The following is a 21,548-nucleotide window of genomic DNA, read 5'->3' on the forward strand; positions in this document are numbered from 1 at the left end:
TGTTTGTTTTTTTCTTGTAAATTTGTTTGAGTTCATTGTAGATTCTCGATATTAGCCCTTTGTCAGATGAGTAGGTTGCAAAAATTTTCTCCCATTCTGTAGGTTGCCTGTTCACTCTGATGGTAGTTTCTTTTGCTGTGCAGAAGCTCTTTAGTTTAATTAGATTCCATTTGTCAATTTTGGCTTTTGTTGCCATTGCTTTTGGTGTTTTAGACATGAAGTCCTTGCCCACGCCTATGTCCTGAATGGTATTGCCTAGGTTTTCTTGTAGGATTTTAATGGTTTTAGGTCTAACATTTAAGTCTTTAATCCATCTTGAATTAATTTTTGTATATGGTGTAAGGAAGGGATCCAGTTTCAGCTTTCTACATATGGCTAGCCAGTTTTCCCAGCACCATTTATTAAATAGGGAATCCTTTCCCCATTTCTTGTTTTTGTCAGGTTTGTCAAAGATCAGATAGTTGTAGATATGTGGCATCATTTCTGAGGGCTCTGTTCTGTTCCATTGATCTATATCTCTGTTGTGGTACCAGTACCATGCTGTTTTGGTTACTGTAGCCTTGTAGTATAGTTTGCAGTCAGGTAGCGTGATGCCTCCAGCTTTGTTCTTTTGGCTTAGGATTGACTTGGTGATGCGGGCTCTTTTTTGGTTCCATATGAACTTTAAAGTAGTTTTTTCCAATTCTGTGAAGAAAGTCATTGGTAGCTTGATGGGGATGGCATTGAATCTATAAATTACTTTGGGCAGTATGGCCATTTTCGCGATATTGATTCTTCCAACCCACGAGCATGGAATGTTCTTCCATTTGTTTGTATCCTCTTTTATTTCATTGAGCAGTGGTTTGTAGTTCTCCTTGAAGAGGCCCTTCACATCCCTTGTAAGTTGGATTCCTAGGTATTTTATTCTCTTTGAAGCAATTGTGAATGGGAGTTCACTCGTGATTTGGCTCTCTGTTTGTCTGTGATTGGTGTACAAGAATGCTTGTGATTTTTGTACATTGATTTTGTATCCTGAGACTTTGCTGAAGTTGCTAATCAGCTTAAGGAGATTTTGGGCTGAGACAATGGGAAAGGCAAGAGCAAACACATTCAGAAGGCTAGAAATAACTAAAATCAGAGCAGAACTGAAGGAAATAGAGACACAAAAAACCCTTCAAAAAATTAATGAATCCAGGAGCTGATTTTTTGAGAAGATCAACAAAATTGATAGACTGCTAGCAAGACTAATAAAGAAGAAAAGAGAGAAGAATCAAATAGATGCAATAAAAAATGAAAAAGGGGATATCACCACCGATCCCACAGAAATACAGTCTACCATCAGAGAATACTACAAACACCTCTATGCAAATAAACTAGAAAATCTAGAAGAAATGGATAAATTCCTCGACAAATACACCCTCCCAAGACTAAATCAGGAAGAAGTCGAATCTCTGAATAGACCAATAACAGGTTCTGAAATTGTGGCAATAATCAATAGCTTACCAACCAAAAAGAGTCCAGGACCTGATGGATTCACAGCTGAATTCTACCAGAGGTACAAGGAGGAACTGGTACCATTCCTTCTGAAACTATTCCAATCGATAGAAAAAGAGGGAATCCTCCCTAACACATTTTATGAAGCCAGCATCGTCCTGATACCAAAGCCAGGCAGAGACACAACCAAAAAAGAGAATTTTAGACCAATATCCTTGATGAACATTGATGCAAAAATCCTCAATAAAATACTAGCAAACTGAATCCAACAGCACATCAAAAAGCTTATCCACCATGATCAAGTGGGCTTCATCCCTGGGATGCAAGGCTGGTTCAACATACGTAAATCAATAAATGTAATCCAGCATATAAACAGAACCAAAGACAAAAACCACATGATTATCTCAATAGATGCAGAAAAGGCCTTTGACAAAATTCAACAACCCTTCATGCTAAAAACTCTCAATAAATTAGGCATTGATGGGACGTATCTCAAAATAATAAGAGCTATGTACGACAAACCCACAGCCAATATCATACTGAATGGGCAAAAACTGGAAGCATTCCCTCTGAAAACTGGCACAAGACAGGGATGCCCTCTCTCACCGCTCCTATTCAACATAGTGCTGGAAGTTCTGGCCAGAGCAATCAGGCAGGAGAAGGAAATAAAAGGTATTCAATTAGGAAAAGAGGAAGTCAAACTGTCCCTGTTTGCAGATGACATGATTGTAGATAAAGTATTTTTGATTGACAATTTGTTAACTTCAAACACTTTGAATATATTGTCTCACTTTCCTATACTGCAAAATTTCTGCTAAAAAAAAGTATGTTGCTAGCCTAATGAAGCTTTCATTGTATGTTATAAGCCACCTTCCTTTGCTGTTTTCAAAATTCTCTTTGCCTTTGATTTTGGACACTTTGATTATAATATATCCCATCAAGGATTCTTAAAAGTTGAATCTATTTAGAGACTTTTAAGCTTCATATACCTGGATGTCAATATCTTTCCCCAGATTTGGGAAGTTTTAATCCATTATTTCTTTAAATAAATTTTCTGCCCCTTTATCTATTCCTTATCTTTCTGGAATCCTCATAATGCAAAAGTTAGCTTTGTTGATGGTGTATCATAAATCCAATAATCTTTCTTCATTCTTTTTCATTCTCTTTTCTATTTTCTCCTGTGATGGAATACAAGTGACCTATTTTCCAGTTCACAGATTCTTTCTTCTATTTGATCAAGTCAGCTGTTGATGTTCTATTGCATTTTTCATATTAATCCATTGCATTCTTCAGCTCGAAAATTTCTGATATGTTTAATAATTTATATCTTTTTATTAAACCTTTTACTTTTGATGTGTTTTTTTAATTTTGTTGAGATGTCTATTGGCGTTCTCATCTAGCTCACTGAGTTTCCCTAAAACGATTATATTTAATTTTTAGTCAGGCAGTTTCTTGATCTCCACCTCTGTGGGATTAATTACTTAAATATTATTTTGCCTCTTAGATGGTATCATGTTCCATTGATTTTTCATGTTCCTTAAAGTCTTACATTGCTATCTTCATGTTTGAAGAAGCAGTCATCTCCTTCAGTTTTTACTGACTGGATTCAGGAGGGAAACATCTTCACCAATTAGCCCAGCTAGGGATTCTGAGACTAGCTCACATCTTTTCTATGAGTGTACCTGCTCCATTCCTCTTGTTCCTTCTTGGGGATTAATTCTTTAGATTCTCTGTCATCTTTAGGTCACACAAAGCCAAGCCAGGTGTTGACAGCCTCCTGTTTGCTTTCCCCGGTGGTGTCTTGAAATTCTTAAGTTTGTGTGGCTTTTTCCAATCCCACAGAGCTGAGTTGGGTGTCTATATAAGATACTTGCACTCAGCATTCATAAGAACACACTCAGGGAACAATTGTTCCTTGTTCATTGTTTTAGCTTTACAAGATATAAATGTAATTTCAGGGAAGTTACACTTGAGGAACAAGCCTGGGGGCAGGGGAAGTGAGACATATAAAATATTTGGAGTGCCTATGGGCCAGTTAGAGGGTCCACGGGTGAGGTGCCCCAAGTGGCTTGTGAGTGAGCTTCCTGATGGAGTTGGTGGAGAAGTTAGGGTTTGTGTCCTGTCTGTCCTGTTCCCAGCATCTCCTAATTCATGCTCAGTTTCCTGGATAAGATGAGAAAAAAAATTGGGCCTCTTGGGCAGTGTTCCACACATCTGGGGAAGCTGGGTACTCACTCACTATGCTCTCACTTTCCCCTGTCAGAGAAATTGTAGGTCAAAGAGTTCTGTCTTGGCACTCAACAGAGCCACCTTGGGGGAAATGTGTTGCAGGTAAAGTGAAAATGTTCTTTTTAGCCTCTTCAGTGTATCTATTCTTCGATGTTTTGCTCCAACAGTGTTCTGGAATTTCTCTACTGGACTCCTGGGCTTCCACAATGGCACTCTATGTGTGAGTAGTTGTCAAGATTGATACTTCTGCAGAGGGATGACAATAATAAGTTCTCATCTCATCATCCTGTTAAAGTCATTTCCTAGACCTACTCCTTACTGAAAATACCCTCTTTAGAAGTGATTCAGTATGCTTTTATTAACCACTGCATAAATATTCTCCAGCAAAACTATTATCCCAAACTTTGCTACACCAAATTAATACATTTCTATATAATTTATGTGCTAATTTCAATTTCAGTGTCAATCTTATGTTATTGCTTCAATCCTAAATTAATGAAGCAAGTTAGAACTGGAAAATGTCAGATCATCTGAGGGCATCATTCTTTGCTAAGGTCATTTAAAATGAAAGAGTACTCATGTCGTAATTCAACAATCCATCTCTTTTTATAGAGTCATAACATGTTAGAGCTGGAAGGTTTGTAAAATATCAAATCCAGATTTATAGGTAAAAAACTAAACAAACAAGAAACTGAGGTCCAGAGAGGTAAAGTGATTCATCCAAGCTTTTGTAGCCCACTGTTTCTTGTCATTGTTTCTAGTTTTACATGATCTAAACGTAACTTTTATTCATTTGACTGCTACGTTATCCCATTCTCCACAGGTGAGTTTAGGAACTTCCCACCTTTCAAATGACCCTTCTAGAGTAAAGAAGTACTCAAACTGCTTCAGTTACTCTTCTTAACACTTGTGGACATCGTTTACTCAGAACTTGCCATTTGCCAACCATTGTGTTAACAGTTTCATATGTATTATTGCATTTAATCACTATACAGATTAAAAATTGAGGCTTTGAAAGGTTAATTACTTGCCCAACATAGCATAGTCAAGGTAGAGTTCAGAGTCTTGGGAACTGTGCTCTTAGCCACTGGGCTACATTGCCTCACTCTCTGGGTTTGAATGGCTTTGCTGTGCTGACCTGGAATAGGAGCTTTTGAATTGACCTTTTGGCTCATAGCTCCACCCTCCTCCAGTACCCTTGTTTTATTAATGAGGTTCCTGCTAAAAGCCTCTGAGCCAGAATTCTCTCTAGAGGTCCACATTGTAGGACTCATTGTCTCTTTTGATGCCATTCTGAATTCCTTGCCAGACAACCTGTCTCACTTCCTACCAAGAACTCTGACTTGGCAGCTTTGTGTTTTCTGCCTTCCCAGGCTCCATAGCCTGAAGGCTGGCACACTGATGCTCTGAGCAGGGCCCAGGCAGGGCTGCTGACTGGGCATGTTAACTTATCGATAATTCAGGAAGTGAAGGTAGTGCTGTTGGAAATGGACCTCAAGATGGACAGGAGCCAGGCCATCAGCACTGTGCATGCCATGCTGAGGAGTTTGGATGGGATCCTCAAGCTGATGGGGAACAACTGTGGATTTGTAGCAGGAGAGTGACATGCCTGAGTTTGTGGGCTTATCAAAAGAGATCTCTTTAGAAGTGTGGAGAATATTTGGAGGGAGATGAGGCAGAATGATTTCTCTCTTCCACTTTGCCTCTCTGAGTCTTTCACATTCCTTAAGAATACAACTCAAGTTCATTTTCTGGACTGAAATCCTCTCTAGCACAGGGGTGGTGGTGATCTCTTTGCTCTGAAGCATTAAGGGTGCATGTGACTAATATCTGAATTAACAATAGGCTGCAATGTGACAACCCTTGCATTTTTTTTTACAATCTGGCACATAAGGTGATATTTTATGTAATAAATGTTTGCATAATACAAACGCATGTAGTACAAGGCATATTTTTGACAATAATATTTGTGTAATACAAAGCATTTTTGACAAATACTTGTAAAATTCATCACTTTTATAAATACATAATTTTATATTCATGTAACCACAATAAAAATAGAGAATATTTCCAACATCTCAAAAAGTTCTCTCATGCTTCCTTGCAACAATTCTCTCCCCACCCCTGACTCCAGACAACAATTTTACTCTAAAATGTTGTCTTTCTCACAGTGTCATATAAATGGAATTATATATCATGAAGCCTTTTGGGTCTGGCGTCTTTTATTCATCCTAATGCTTGTGAGATTCATTTGTGTTATTTTGTCAACTACAATTTCTTTGCATTACTGAGTAATATTTTATTGTGTAAATAAACCGTATTTTTTATGCATATACCAAGTGAACATTTGGGTTCCTTCTGTTTTTTTGTGTGTGTTACAAGTAAAGTAACTATGAACACTTGCATACAGGTCTTTGTGTGGATATATGTTTCCATTTCTCTTGGGTAAATACATAGAAGTGACATTTCTGAATTGGATGGTATAGATATTTTTAACTTTATTTGAAGCTGCTAGACTGTTTTCTGTGTGGTTATACTATTTTACAACCCCACCAGCAAAGTATAAAAGTTCCAGGTTCTCTGGATCCTTGTCAGCACTTGGTAATGTGAATCTTTAATTTTGGCCAATCTAGTGGATGTAAAATGGTAATCCAATTTAGCTTTAATTTGCATTTTATTCATGACTAATAACATTAACTTTTCAAGTGGTTATTCACATTCTTATATCTTCTTCTGTGAAGCTAAATCTTTTGCACATTTTTTGTTTTGTTTTTATTTTACTTTAAGTTCTGGGATACATGTGTAGAACGTGCAGGTTTGTTACATAGGTATACATGTGCCAGGGTGGTTTGCTGCATCTATCAATGCATCATCTAGATTTTAAGGCCCACATGGATTAGGTATTTGTCCTAATGCTCTTCCTCCCCTTGCCTCCCACCCGCTGACAGGCCCCAGTATGTGATTTTCCCCTCCCTGTGTCCATGTGTTCTCATTGTTCAACTCCCACTTATGAATGAGAACATGCAGTGTTTGGTTTTCTGTTCCTGTGTTAGTTGGCTGAGAATGATGGCTTCCAGCTTCATCCATGTCCCTGCAAGGACATGAACTCATTCTTTTTTATGGCTGCATAGCATTCCATGGTGTATATGTGCCACATTTTCTTTATACAGTCTATCATTGGTGGGGATTTGGGTTGGTTCCATGTCTTTGCTATTGTGAATAGTGCTGCAGTAAACACATGTGTGTATGTGTCTTTATAGTAGAATAATTTATAATCCTTTGGGTATATGCCCACTAATGAGATTGCTGAGTCAAATGGTATTTCTAGTTGTAGAACTTTGAGGAATTGCCACACTGTCTTCTTCAATGGTTGAAATAATTTATACTCCCACCAACAGTGTAAAAGCATTCCTATTTCTCCAATGCCTCACCAGCATCTGTTGTTTCCTGACTTTTTAATAATCGGCATTCTCACTGGAATGAGATGGTATCTCATCATCAGAATCATTGGTTTTGATTTGTGTTTCTCTAATGACCAGTGATCATGAGCTTTTTTCGTATGTTTGTTGGCCACATAAATGTCTTCTTTTGAGAAGTGTTTGTTTGTATCCTTCACCCACTTTTTGATGGGCTTGTTTTTTTTTTCTTGTAAATTTGTTGAAGTTCCTTGTAGATTCTGGATATTAGCCTTTTGTCAGATGGATAGATTGCAAAAATTTTCTCCCATTCTGTAGGTTACTTGTTCACTCTGATGACAGTTTCTTTTGCTGTGCAGAAGATCTTTAGTTTGATTAGATCCCATTTGTCAATTTTGGCTTTTGTTGCCATTGAGTTTGGTGTCTGAGTCATGAAATCTTTGCCCATGCCTATGTCCTGAATGGTATTGCCTGGGTTTTCTTCTATGGTTTTTATGATTTTAGGTCTTACATTTCAGTCTTTGATCCATCCTGAGTAATTTTTGTATAAGGTGTAAAGAAGGGGTCCAGTTTCAGTTTTCTGCATATGGCTAGCCAGTTTTTCCAACACCATTTATTAAATAGTGAATCCTTTCCCCATCACTTGTTTTTGTCAGGTTTGTCAAAGATCAAATGGTTGTAGATGTGTGGTGTTATTTCTGAGGATTCTGTTCTGTTCCATTGCTCTATAGATCTGTTTTGGCACCAGTACCATGCTGTTTTGCTTATTATATCCTTCTAGTATAGTTTGAAGTCAGGTAGCGTGATGCCTCCAGCTTTGTTCTTTTTGCTTAGGATTGTCTTGGCTCTACGGGTTCTTTATTGGTTCCATAGGAAATTTAAAGTAGTTTTTTCTAATTCTGTGAAGAAAGTCACTGGTAGCTTGATTGGAATAGTATTGAATCTACAAATTACTTTGGGAAGTATGGCCATTTTTACAATATTGATTCTTCCTATCCATGAGCATGGAATGTTTTTCCATTTGTTTGTGTCCTGCCTTACTTCCTTTAGCAGTGGTTTGTAGCTTTCCTTGAAGAGGTCTTTCATGTCCCTCGTAAGTTTTATTCCTAGGTATTTTATTCTCTTTGTAGCACATGTGAATGGGAGTTCACTTATGATTTGGCTCTCTGCTTGTCTATTATTGGTGTATAGGAATTCTTGTGATTTTTTCACATTAATTTTGTATCCTGAGACTTTGCTGAAGTTGCTTATCAGCCTAAGGAGTTTTGGGGCTGAGACAATGGTGTTTTCTAAATATAGAATCACGTCTTCAAGCAGAGACAATTTGACTTTCTCTCTTCCTATTTGAATACCCTTTATTTCTTTCTCTTGCCTGATTGCCCTGGCCACAACTTCCAATATTACGTTGAATAGAAGTGGTGAGACAGGGCGTACTTATCTTGTGCTGGTTTTCAAAGGGAATGCTTCCAGCTTTTGCCCATTCAGTATGATACTAGCTATGGGTTTTTCATAAACAGCTCTTATTATTATATGTTCCATCAATACCTAGTTTATTGAGAGTTTGTAGCACGAAGGGATGTTGAATTTTATCGAAGGTCTTTCCTGCATCTATTGAGATAATCATGTGGTTTTTGTCATTGGTTCTGTTTATGTGATGGATTACATTTATTGATTTGAATATGTTGAACCAGCCTTGCATCCCAGGCATGAAGCGGACTTGATTGTGCTGGATAAGCTTTTTGATGTGGTACTGGATTCAGTTTGCCAGTGTTTTATCGAGGATTTTTGCATCAATGTTCATCAGGGATATTGGACTGAAATTTTCTTTTTTTATTATGTCTCTGCCAGGTTTTGGTATCAGGATGATGCTGGCCTCATAAAATAAGTTAGGGTGGAGTCCCTCTTTTTCTGTTGTTTGGAATAGTTTCTGAAGGAATGGTACCAGCTCCTCTTTGTACCTCTGGAAGAATTCAGCTGTGAATCCGTCTGGTCCTGGGCTTTTGTTTTGTTTTGTTTTTGGTCAATAGGCTATTCTATTAATTACTGCCTCAATTTCAGAACATGTTATTGGTCTATTCAGGGATTCAAATTCCTCCTGGTTTAGTCTTTGCAGGGTGTATGTGTCCAGGAATTTATCCATTTCTCCTAGATTTTCTAGTTTATTTACGTAGAGGTGTTTATAGTATTCTCTGATGGTAGTTCGTATTTCTATGGGATCAGTGGTGATATCCCCTTTATCATTTTTATTGTGTCTTTTTGATTCTTCTCTCTTTTCCTCTTTTGCACATTTTTACTTGCATCATCTTCTTGAGTTGTAAATTTCTGAGGAAAGTTTTCCTGCACAATACACATATTACTGTGTGTTTGCTAATATTTTCTGCAATTCTAGTGGTTTGCCTTTTCAACTTTCCTTACAGTGTCTTTCAAGAGCCTAAGTTTTAATTTTGATGAAGTCCACATTATCTTTTTTCTTTAGTAGTTCATTCATTTCTTAGCATTTCTTGCTAAGGAATGTTTGCCTAACCAATGTCACAAAATTTTTTGTGTATAGTTTCTTTAGGGAATTTTATTGTTTTAATTTTTATATGGTGGTCTCATTCATTTTGAGTTTATTTTTATATATGATACCAGGTAAGAAGGGAGCTCTTAATTTTCCATACAAATGTCCAATTATTCCAGCACCATTTATTGAAAGACTATTCTTTTCCCTATTGAATCACCCTGAAACTTCTAGGTCTATTTTTAGACTCATTATTCTGTTACATTGATCTACATACCTCTCCTACTGCCAGTAGTTCCTCACATATTCATCTTTTACTTAATTCCTATACTGTTTTTAATTTTCTTAAAGTATGGTTTTTTTTGTTTGTTTGTTTTTTGTTTTTTGTTTTTCAGACAGGTGTCACTTCGTTGCCCAGGCTGGTGTGCAACGGCGTGATCACAGCTCACTGCAATCTCAACCTCCCAGGCTCCTGTTATCCTCCCACCTCAGCTTCCCAAGTAGCTGGGACTACAGGCATGTGTTACCATGCCTGGCTAATTTTTTGTATATTTTATAGAGACAGCGTTTTGTCATGTTGCCCAGGCTGGTCTCAAACTCCTGTGTTCAAGTGATCTGCCTACCTTGGCCTCCCAAAACTAAGACAATATGGTTTTGTGCAGAAAAGAGATAATATAGCAGGCCTGAAATGGCTATCCTTAGAAAAACTCACTTGCAAGCTTCACCCTTGACTGGCATCTGGAAACTTGGATTTCAGAAACACTGCCACCATTCCTAGCTGAGAACAGTGGCTCACTGAGCCCAAACTGTGTGAACAGTGTAGTTAATACTGAACACCTGATTTCCTTCTGGGAATCAGGGATTCTGGAATGTGCTAGGCAGGGGGTGCCTACCAGACTTACCTCAGATGAAAACCCTGGGCACTGTGTCCTGAATGATTTTCCCTGGTAGGCATATCAGGCATATTGTCCCAATTTATCACTGGAGAAATTAAGCACATCCTGGGTGATTGCACTGGAGAGGACTCATGGAAGCTTGTGTCTGATTGCCTCTTGACTTTGTCACACCCACCTTTTGCTTTAGTAAATTTTACTTTGTGTCCTTTCACTATAATAAATCATCGCAGTGAATATGACTGTATACTGCATCCTGTGAGTTCTCTTAGCAAATCACCAAAACTGGGAGTGGTTCAGGGAACCTCCATCACAGTGTTTACCTTATCTCCCTGTCTAAATTGGAACATTTTCTAGGATAGCAACCATGGTGTAATTGTCTTTAAATCTACTCGTTCTGCCTTGTACACGGCAGATATCTAATTGACATTTGTAGTTTGAGACAAAAGACCTAGAGAGATACAAACAAGAGAGTTTCATCAGGCCCTTATGTAGACAGAAAACTTAATTCTAGTGAAGCATGTCTGTGACCCATAGAGGAAACTATTAAACCATTACTGCTTTACAATGATCCAGAAAAAAATGTTTGTTATTTTCTTTGTATACAGAGTACATTTTCCCAGAAGTTGAAGGCTAAAAGCAGCAGTAAGTCAAGCTTCTGCCTCACCCCATCATGGTCTCTCAAAAGTAGTTACCAGTCATGGGGGCATCAATTCGTAAAAGTCCCTGTCCAAGGATTCCTGCCTGAAGGTTTGAAAATGTGCCCATCATGCAGGTAGCTAATACATTTTGAAAATAAATGGGACTGCTGTCTCCCTAAGCTCATTCCAAGTTTCTTCCACTTCAACTGGTTAATGTGTGGGCTCACCCACAGTAACTCCACCCTCAGAGATAGGGTTTCTAACAGTTGGTGCAAAAACCAGGATAGGCATTTTGCCCAGTTTGCAAAACCGTAACAGTCCTGACTAACACAGTTTTAAAGTGGTGATGTCCTGGTAAGACAAAGCCAGTTCACTTAGAGAAGACACTTCATTTTTATCTTATCTTTAGCTAGTTTAACAAAATTTCTGACAATGATGCACAAATGAGGGAAAGACAAAAGAAAAACATCCTGTTTATTGCAAAGCTAATGGAAACATGTACCAATTAGGAGATAAATAATTCACTCTATTGGAACTTGTCAGATATTATTAATCATTTTTTAAGAATTATATATATGTCAGGAAAATATAAAACATTATCTCCTCCCTTTCCTCTTTCCTTTTTCTATCTCTATTGGCTTTTACAGAAAATTCAGTTCATCTATACCCACTAAAATAGCCCTGTGTTGTGATCTAGAAACCTGTGTGTTTCTCATAAATCATTATAAACTCTGTCTTCCGAACAAAGAAGCTGTATTTGCTACAAATAAACAAATCCCAGAAGATTAGAATCAGTGTATAATTCAGAAAAGCTGAACAAGGTTACATTACATTTTAAGTAAAGGAGGAGAAATTTTTTCAAACTTATACATTTCAAAGACCTAGAAAATTTACAAAATTTTTGTTTTGACTTTGAGCTTTACAGTTATCGTTGTATCTATGATGTAAAAAAAGTATTTTAAAACTTACAGGATTTACAAAATAAATTTTTTTCTAATAACATCTCAATTCAATGAGTATGAAAAAGCTTCTTATTTGAGTATATATTAATTTTAAAATGGCAATTTTAAAATTGACTCAAAAACAAATTTTTAAGTTAAATGCAAGCAAACTTTGCATTCCAAATCCGCTGCACCAACTGGCATACAGCTTAGTTAAAAAAATAGTTTTATGTTTGAATAGTAGTTGTACTCTGGGTTTTCCTGGAAGCACTGTTTATTATCTCCCGTATATTCCAAATAACTACAGATGTTATTCACATTTAAATTAGCAAATATTTGCTATCCTGTAGGATTTCATAAGTTGCTTGATTTTTTTAAAAGAAATCTGCTCATTAGGAAAGCATGGCTGCATTAAAAATAATTGAAATTACGCTAATTCTTTAATTATTTGTATCTAAAAATTAATTTCTTACAGATATACAGAATTGACTCTAAGCTACAGAACATTTCAAAATAAATGTTGGCCAAGATTGGTTGCACACAAAATTTATTTTCTCATGAGGCATGAGGAATTTCCTTTCAGTACATACATAGCAATTAATGTCCTAGAAATGAATACAATTGAAACTACATTTTAAAAAGCCATGTTATTTTCAGCCTTCCCTTTATTAAATTCTTTCATCACACAGTTAAGGCAAAACTTTGAAAAATTCAATCATTTATAATACTGTGTGCACCAAGTGGTTTTCCTGAAAACTACTGAATTTATTGCATTAGTGTCAGCTTTCTCATCTCTGCAAACTGTTCAGCTGTAATTCCAGTGTACAGAGGACTTCTGAGTTGTAAAATGCTAAGAATCTTTCTTATTTTGTTAAAATAAATAAGATGATAATCACCTTGTCTAAGCACTTCAAATTTTCAATATGCAGTTTCTGAACCCATGTTTAAAGTGCTCTAGTTTCACATTTGTGGGCTGTATAAATGAGAAACAGAAGGTCTCCGCAGAATTTCTCAGCATCCAGGGTCTCTGAGCTCAGGACTCCAGCCAAATTAGGTCAAACGCCACTAGACTCTAGCAAGGCTATGTACTAATAGCCCTGCAGAGAGGATTAAAATTCCAGCAGGAAATAGGTTGTATTTATTTTGGTTTTAAAGATTTTCCCTCCTCTGTTTCACGTGAATTCACATTTCTTGTGAATAAGCCACATTACACAGGAGCCCATTACAGACAAAGAAATTATTATCTTGTGGTGAATTGTTCTCTACCTTAGCAAGTGCAGAGAAAAAAAATTGGCTGAAGAGAAGGATAATGGTGCTGTTAAAGATGAACCAAAACAGTGTTTCTGCATAATTGAGTGGCAGCTTCTTCGTTGGGAAATTCAGAATTGATCTCAAAGTGTTTTGTTTTTTGTTTTTTTTTTCCTAGACTGGAGCATGCATGCTAGGGTATAAGATATTCAAAAGAGATTCTGTTGACTAGTGGCAATCATTGGTGCCACTGTGGTTTTTAACCAAGTTAGTAATACAAACTTTTATTAACTAGCATTGGGTTATAAGTTAATGCATTTTTTGCTTTATCAAAATAGAAGTAGTTTATTTTTTCTGATTATTAAAGCAACCTATGCAGCCCGTAAAAAAATGTAATTTAAACAAAAAAACAGAAACATTGTCTGTAAGCCCATTACCAAAAATTAAGCATTATAATAGAAGCACTATCTTTTTTTCATTTTTCTGTGCATGGGCACACATTTTAGGAAAAAATAGGACAATATTATACATGTGACTTTGTAATATATTTTTTCATTTATTGCAGGAAGGCCTTCTATATATCTATATATCTATACCTATCATGGTTGTTAAATTTGTACAAACATACCATAATTTGTCCAATATCCCAATAATGTGCATTTAGGTTATTTCCAATTTTTATTTAATAATTAAACAATGCTACAATGAACATCCTGGTATAATTAGTCTTATATGTTAGTCCTATTCTTATTTATTTATTTATTTATTTATTTATTTATTTATTTATTTATTTTGAGAAGGAGTCTCCCTCTGTTGCCCAGGCTGGAGTGCAGTGGTGCAATTTCAACTCACTGCAACCTCCACCTCCCGATTTCAAGCAATTCTCTTGCCTCAGCCTCCCTAATAGCTGGGATTACAGCTGCATGCCACCATGCCCAGCTAATTTATGGTGGTTTTTTTGTTTTTTTTTGTTTTTTGTTTTTTTTTTAATTGGAGACCAGTTTTCACCATGTTGGCCAGGCTGGTCTCGAGCTCCTGACCTCAGGTGATCTACCTGCCTCGGCTTCCCAAAGTGCTGGGATTACAGGCGTGATCCACAGTGCCCAGCCCCTATTGTTTCTTTAGAAGAATTCCTAGAGGTGAAATTTTCAGGTCAAATTGTATGCAGATTTTCAAGACTTTTGATAAATGTTATTAAATCATCTTTCAGGAAAGTTGCAACAATTTTTATTCCTGCTGGCAGTTTGTGAGTGTTTATTTTTCCATTTCCTCTCCCTAGATGGGTATGTCATTAGTTTTTGCTCATTAAATCAATGCCAATTTATAGGAAAAATTAAAATGTCATTTTTGCTTTAATTTGCCTTTCTTTCATTATTATTGAGAGTGGCTATGAGTTTATATGTTATATCTTCTCTTGTGGATTATTCATGTCTTTTGCTTATTTTTCCCTTTGAGATCTTTATTCTTTTATTAATTTGCAAGAGCATTATTCATTGAAGACAGTTCTTTGTATGTCATCTATGTCACAACAATTGTTCCTAGTATATCCTTCATTTTTGACCTTGACTTCTTTTAAATGCTACTTTGTAAGCTGCTTCTAAGTCATTTCTGAATGAGGGGATAGGTTGGTAGATAGGCACAAGAATGCAGAATTTTTAAATTGCAGAAGAGTAATTTGAATCCAGGTCTCTTTGCAACATCCACACTTTTATACTCTATTCTCCCCAAATTTTGATTGTCTCAAATTTGGCCTACGGAATATGAAAACAGTATTTGAAAACGTGGCCGTCTTACTCTCTAAGGACTATATATTATTCTCCACCATACTTTTCTAGAATTCTGGATTATAATAAATAATGTAATATCTCTGCACATTCCATAAGATCAAAACCAAATGGGCTGAAGCTGAGCTACTTGCATCATCACACCACGGCAGTCTCCTTTCTGTGCATAGCAGCTCTGAGTCCTGTGATAACAGCTGTGGGAAGATGCAGTTTTCAACTTCAGGGATCTCTTCATTCATTTAACATATTTGTGGATCTACCTACCTGTCCAGTCTTAGTTTTCACAGAGACAGAAAGTAATCCTTGGAACTCAGCAATTGCTCCTGTTCTCATCCATTCCACAAATATTTCCATAAAACTTCTGGTGACAGTAACTAACAATTACTATATGTCTGATGTTCTTGTATGTACTTTGTATTTATCATTCATCTAATCCTCACTCTAAGCAGTAGGTGCTCTTATGATCCTCTTTTATGGATGAGGCCCAGAGGTTAAGTAACTTGCTCAACCTTGCAGTTTATAAGTAGAGAAGATAAAAGGGACACAGCTGTCCGGTTCCAGAGCCTGTGCTGTTTACCACTTGCCTGGGCTGCCTGCCAGCATGCTGGACCTTCCCGACAGGGAGTGCTGGATGTCAGGTTGAATGCATAGATATACAGGGCTTCACCATATGGTGGGGGGTGGGACACACAAATGCTAAGCAAATGCCCATACTGACCACAGAGAAATAATCCACACGGCCTGGATTTTGGAAGCCACAGCTTTCAGAAAATATTTCCTAGAGAAGAGATGCCAATGGAAATGAATGGAGAAATGGAGGCTTTATAATCAGTTTGTTAATGCTGAAAATGCAATACCTGAAAATAACACCTAAAAGTGTGACTTGGCCAGGTGCAGTGGCTCACGCCTGTAATCCCAACACTTTGGGAGGCCGAGGCAGGTGGATCACGAGGTCAAGAGATCAAGACCATCCTGGCCAACATGGTGAAACCCTGTCTCTACTAAAAATATAAAAATTAACTGCATGTGGTGGCCTGCACCTGTAGTCCTGGCTACTCGGGAGGCTGAGGCAGGAGAATTGCTTGAACCCAGGAGGCGGAGGTTGCAGTGAGCCGAGATCGTGCCACTGCACTCCAGCCTGGAGAAAGAGGGACACTCTGTCTCAAAAAAAAAAAATTAAAAAAAAAGCGTGACTTGTCTTTCCAAGTCTTCAGCCTCCTGGGTTTATGATTTGCTTGAATGTCCAAAAGGAACTGGTTCAAGACCATATCCCACACGCTATGGGAAAGCCAGTGTGTCAATACATTTTCAGAATTTCTGAGGAGCTTGTATACTCCTGACTCATTCCAAATTTCTCTTCCTGGCTTATCTTCTATAACTGCTGTCCTTATTTCAATGTTTCCTCTGACTTTCCATTGATTTCTCTTAAAGAACCCCTACACAAATCTAGTGTACATAATAATCTTTTACAGAGGGTTTAGTATAACTGAGGAGTAAGAAAGGACACTTAAATTTTAGACATCACAGTGCTAATATTCCACAGCCACCACAGCCTGAAATTTCTCACTGGCCATCTGTCTCCTTGGGTTCCAACTTCTGTCATAGTGAAGGCTTTCTAGTCTTTTCCTAGACCCTTTTCATGTCTCTCAGCTATAAAATGTGCTCATAAGCAGCCCCTTCTTGCAATCAAAGTCCCACTCTCTCAGTGTAGACAGCCTCAGCCACGTGTCAAGAACTATCTCAATTGGTTCACAGTAAAGAACAACTGCTAATATTGTTATTAGTCCAATATGTATTTTCCTTTAAAAAATTACATACTTTCAAACAAATTTCAGTATGATCAAATTTTAAATTGGAGCACAAATTTTAAAATTTTCAAAAGTGCTGAAGGAGATATTTTTCACAAAGGGGAGAAGAAGACAGAAGAATAGAGAAAAGGAGGTTTGAATGGGTGAGATTTGTCCTTGGAATAAAGTCGGAAAATGTGTCCTAAAGCATCCAGTTTCATATTTATTTTTGCTTGTTTGTTTTATATTGGTTCTCTTAGAGAAATTCTTTAGATAGTAGAGATGGATGTTTCAGAATGTGTTTGTTGCTTAGATGTTTTAGAAGCATGTCTATTGCCTAAATTAAAGTATACCTAGCAATTGCAAAAGCTAGGATATTTTTACATAATTATTTCAGTTTTCCCTGTACTTTCCTATATTTATGGTACACGACATACCAGAATACAGTGTAAGCATGATGAGATAAAATTTTTTAAAAAATTGTCCTGGATTATTAATCAGGAATCTTACTTTTGCTCTGTATGTGCCCCTAATTCAAAGGCTACAAAGTAAGGGAGATAGCACTACATGGTGGCTAAAATTCCTTTTGAACTGGAAAGTCACCTAAGACTTGATCAGTCTCTTAACAGCCCAAACCACGGCCAAAGTGAGCTGACTGATCCCCTACTTTAAAATGTACTTGCTCATTCCCCCGCTAGGAATGGTGCTGGCTGAGCTCCACCCCTGGCATAGGCCTTGGCCAAAGGGAAATGCATCATAATTCTAACAACTGGCCAGTGCAGGGGTGGAAAGCCTGGCCCCATGCCTCACTTCAGGACTACCCTAAAGCCCAAAACCAGATCCTGGGGATCAGCTGAGACCTTTGTTGCAACCATATTTTAATTTCACTTCTGTCATATTCTGCTTCCTTCTCTTCCTCATGAGCATCATGGCTGAGAGTGTCCAATAAACCTCCTGAAAGAATGAGTGTGATTCTCCTCTTGGAGTCTGTTTGTCAGGGAACCACTGGGAAGGCTGGTGCCAGGAGCGGTTCAAGGAAGCAAACCCTAAAATTAGATTTTTAAGGTGAGTCCAGTGCTGACTCGGCAAGGAGGCCCCCATCACTGTGACATTTGAAGTACTGATAGTCAGTCCACAGCATACTCTAGCAGTACAATTGCTACAACTTTCGCTGGTGTCGGGATGGGACACCTTTGAAAGAGAATGTGCTGGTGGGTGCAGTATCACAGATGTGAAGAGATTTAAGTGAAGTAATAATTATGAAGACACATTTGTCCTTTAATTACTAAACAATCTGAACACTTTTGTGGAATGCCATCTATACATCAGAAAGACGCAAATAAAAGTTGTCTATGATTAATCAGCAATTTAAAGCAAAGTGTGAAAATCAAAGGGCCTTTTGGCAACATATAAATACTCTGATCTCCAGAAGGGCATAACAAGCTGAGCCTTTGGTTCATGGCTCAGTTAAGTAGAGTGGAGCACTGGGAAGGTTGAATTCTCATTTCCAGCCAGTCTGCTGGCCAAAGTAGGGGCAATGGTTAGGAAGAGCTAGGGCCCTGAGACTGCAATAGGAATGTCTGATTCATGCACTTAAGAGCCTTGAAATCCCAGAGTCTCCTCACCCTTTTGGACATACAGAAGTGGTTTGACTTTTCCCTTTCACAGATGAGCACTTCCCCTGTGGCTGAAAACAATACAGAGGCCTCTGCCTTGCAAGACAACACAGCCCTCCTTCTCCTCCCCCACTGGGATCTACCCACCTCTTTTCTCCCTGCTGCCAGACCAGTAGCTTGGATCATGTCACAATACAACCAAGCTAGAGAAATGTTGGACACACTAAGGGAGAAAAGGGATAATATGTTGAAGGAGCTGCAGGAGCTAGCCAATGTGTACTAGTAGGAACTAAAGGAGTATCTATGGAACTGGATCCTGAAGGTGTTGAGTCAATGTGGGGGAAAGGTGCAGAACATTCAGTTGAATGAAGGAGATTTTATCATCAGGAAAACAGTTTTCTCTACTACAGGTTTTAACACCCTAGCAAGGACCTCAGAAAATTAGAATAACATGCTGCTGGAATATAGCTCCTAGAAGTTTGGAGGAAGGGATGGCTCACACTAAGTAAAGTAGAAATTTCAGAATAGCTATTGTACCTATTCTACCATCTAGAACAAACGATCAAATTACTCACAGAAATGGGCATGATAAGCGGGTAGTCTATGAAAGGCATGAAAAACCAATCAGCTGGATACATTCCATCAGGGGACCTGGAGGACGTGCTATTTACCAAAGGGATAAGCAATGTTTTCGTAAGCAGAATGCCAGCATCATGGAGAGGTTTACTGGTGTCTGGTAGGAGGATATCCTGTTACAAAACTGGGCTTCAAATAGCAGCATGGATTATAGCAGGAGTTTACAAACTTTGCTGCACCTGGGCATCATTAAAAGCAATTGATGCCTGGTTTCCATCCAAATATTGTGGTTAAATTGGAATAGGTTGCAAACTGGGCATCAGGATTTTTTTTTTAATTTACCAAGTGATTCTAATATTGGCAGAGTTTGGGAACCATTGGATTATAGTATATTAACTAACAGAGGCTAAGTGCCAGTGCTTAACCATCAGACAAAATGAGTGCAATTATAATAAAGATATTAGAGTAGCATTCAAGGGGGGCTGAACTAAAGAGATCTATGGATATATTTGGTGCAAGGCATTCCTAGGGGCAAGACGCATGGACAATCAACAAAGGTACTAATGGAAAACTCAAAAGAAATTAAGTATATTAAAGAAGAAATTGAGAGCAGCCAGCCCAATAAAAAGTCATAATTCCTACTTCAGTCTCTGAACCCGAACCAGTGTTCAGACCCAGAACACATTGACTGAAAGAGCAGCAGAGTCCTTAAGTAGAAGGACCCTGAATCACCATGACATCCCTAGTCTTTCCTCAAAAGAATGGCTATTTATTTGGATAAGCAATCACTGGGACCTATGGCTATTTATTTGGATAACCATTCACTGGGGGATAGCAATACTCAGACATTTCAAGGACTGTTGGACTAAGGTTCGAGATCATGTTAATTGTACTGGATGAGCAAGAAGCAACAAGTATAGTAAAGACTTTCTTTTTTTATTATTATTATTATTATACTTTAGGTTTTAGGGTACATGTGCACAATGTGCAGGTTTGTTACATATGTATCCATGTGCCATGTTGATTTCCTGCACCCATTAACTCGTCATTTAGCATTAGGTATATCTCCTAATGCTGTCCCTCCCCCCACCCCCCAACCCCACAACAGTCCCCGGAGTGTGATGTTCCCCTTCCTGTGTCCATGAGTTCTCATTGTTCAATTCCCACCTATGAGTGAGAACATGCAGTGTTTGGTTTCTTGTCCTTGCAATAGTTTACTGAGAATGATGGTTTCCAGTTTCATCCATGTCCCTACAAAGGACATGAACTCATCATTTTTTATGGCTGCATAGTATTCCATGGTGTATATGTGCCACATTTTCTTAATCCAGTCTATCGTTGTTGGACATTTGGGTTGGTTCCAAGTCTTTGCTATTGTGGATAGTGCCGCAATAAACATACGTGTGCATGTGTCTTCATAGCAGCATGATTTATAGTCCTTTGGGTATATACCCAGTAATGGGATGGCTGGGTCAAATGGTATTTCTAGTTCTAGATCCCTGAGGAATCGCCACACTGACTTCCACAATGGTTGAACTAGTTTACAGTCCCACCAACAGTGTAAAAGTGTTCCTATTTCTCCACATCCTCTCCAGCACCTGTTGTTTCCTGATTTTTTAATGATGGCCATTCTAACTGGTGTGAGATGGTATCTCACTGTGGTTTTGATTTGCATTTCTCTGATGGCCAGTGATGATGAGCATTTCTTCATGTGTTTTTTGGCTGCATAAATGTCTTCTTTTGAGAAGTGTCTGTTCATGTCCTTTGCCCACTTTTTGATGGGGTTGTTTGTTTTTTTCTTGTAAATTTGTTTGAGTTCATTGTAGATTCTGGATATTAGCCCTTGTCAGATGAGTAGGTTGCAAAAATTTTCTCCCATTCTGTAGGCTGCCTGTTCACTTTGATGGTAGTTTCTTTTGCTGTGCAGAAGCTCTTTAGTTTAATTAGATCCCATTTGTCAATTTTGGCTTTTGTTGCCATTGCTTTTGGTGTTTTAGACATGAAATCCTTGCCCATGCCTATGTCCTGAATGGTATTGCCTAGGTTTTCTTGTAGGATTTTAATGGTTTTAGGTCTAACATTTAAGTCTTTAATCCATCTTGAATTAATTTTTGTATAAGGTGTAAGGAAGGGATCCAGTTTCAGCTTTCTGCATATGGCTAGCCAGTTTTCCCAGCACCATTTATTAAATAGGGAATCCTTTCCCCATTGCTTGTTTTTGTCAGGTTTGTCAAAGATCAGATAGTTGTAGATATGCGGCATCATTTCTGAGGGCTCTGTTCTGTTCCATTGATCTATGTGTCTGCTTTGGTACCAGTACCATGCTGTTTTGGTTACTGTAGCCTTGTAGTATAGTTTGAAGTCAGGTAGCGTGATGCCTCCAGCTTTGTTCTTTTGGCTTAGGATTGACTTGGCGATGCGGGCTCTTTTTTGGTTCCATATGA

Source organism: Nomascus leucogenys, chromosome 17 (genome assembly GCF_006542625.1).
Source record: "Nomascus leucogenys isolate Asia chromosome 17, Asia_NLE_v1, whole genome shotgun sequence".
NCBI classification, from domain to species: domain Eukaryota; kingdom Metazoa; phylum Chordata; class Mammalia; order Primates; family Hylobatidae; genus Nomascus; species Nomascus leucogenys.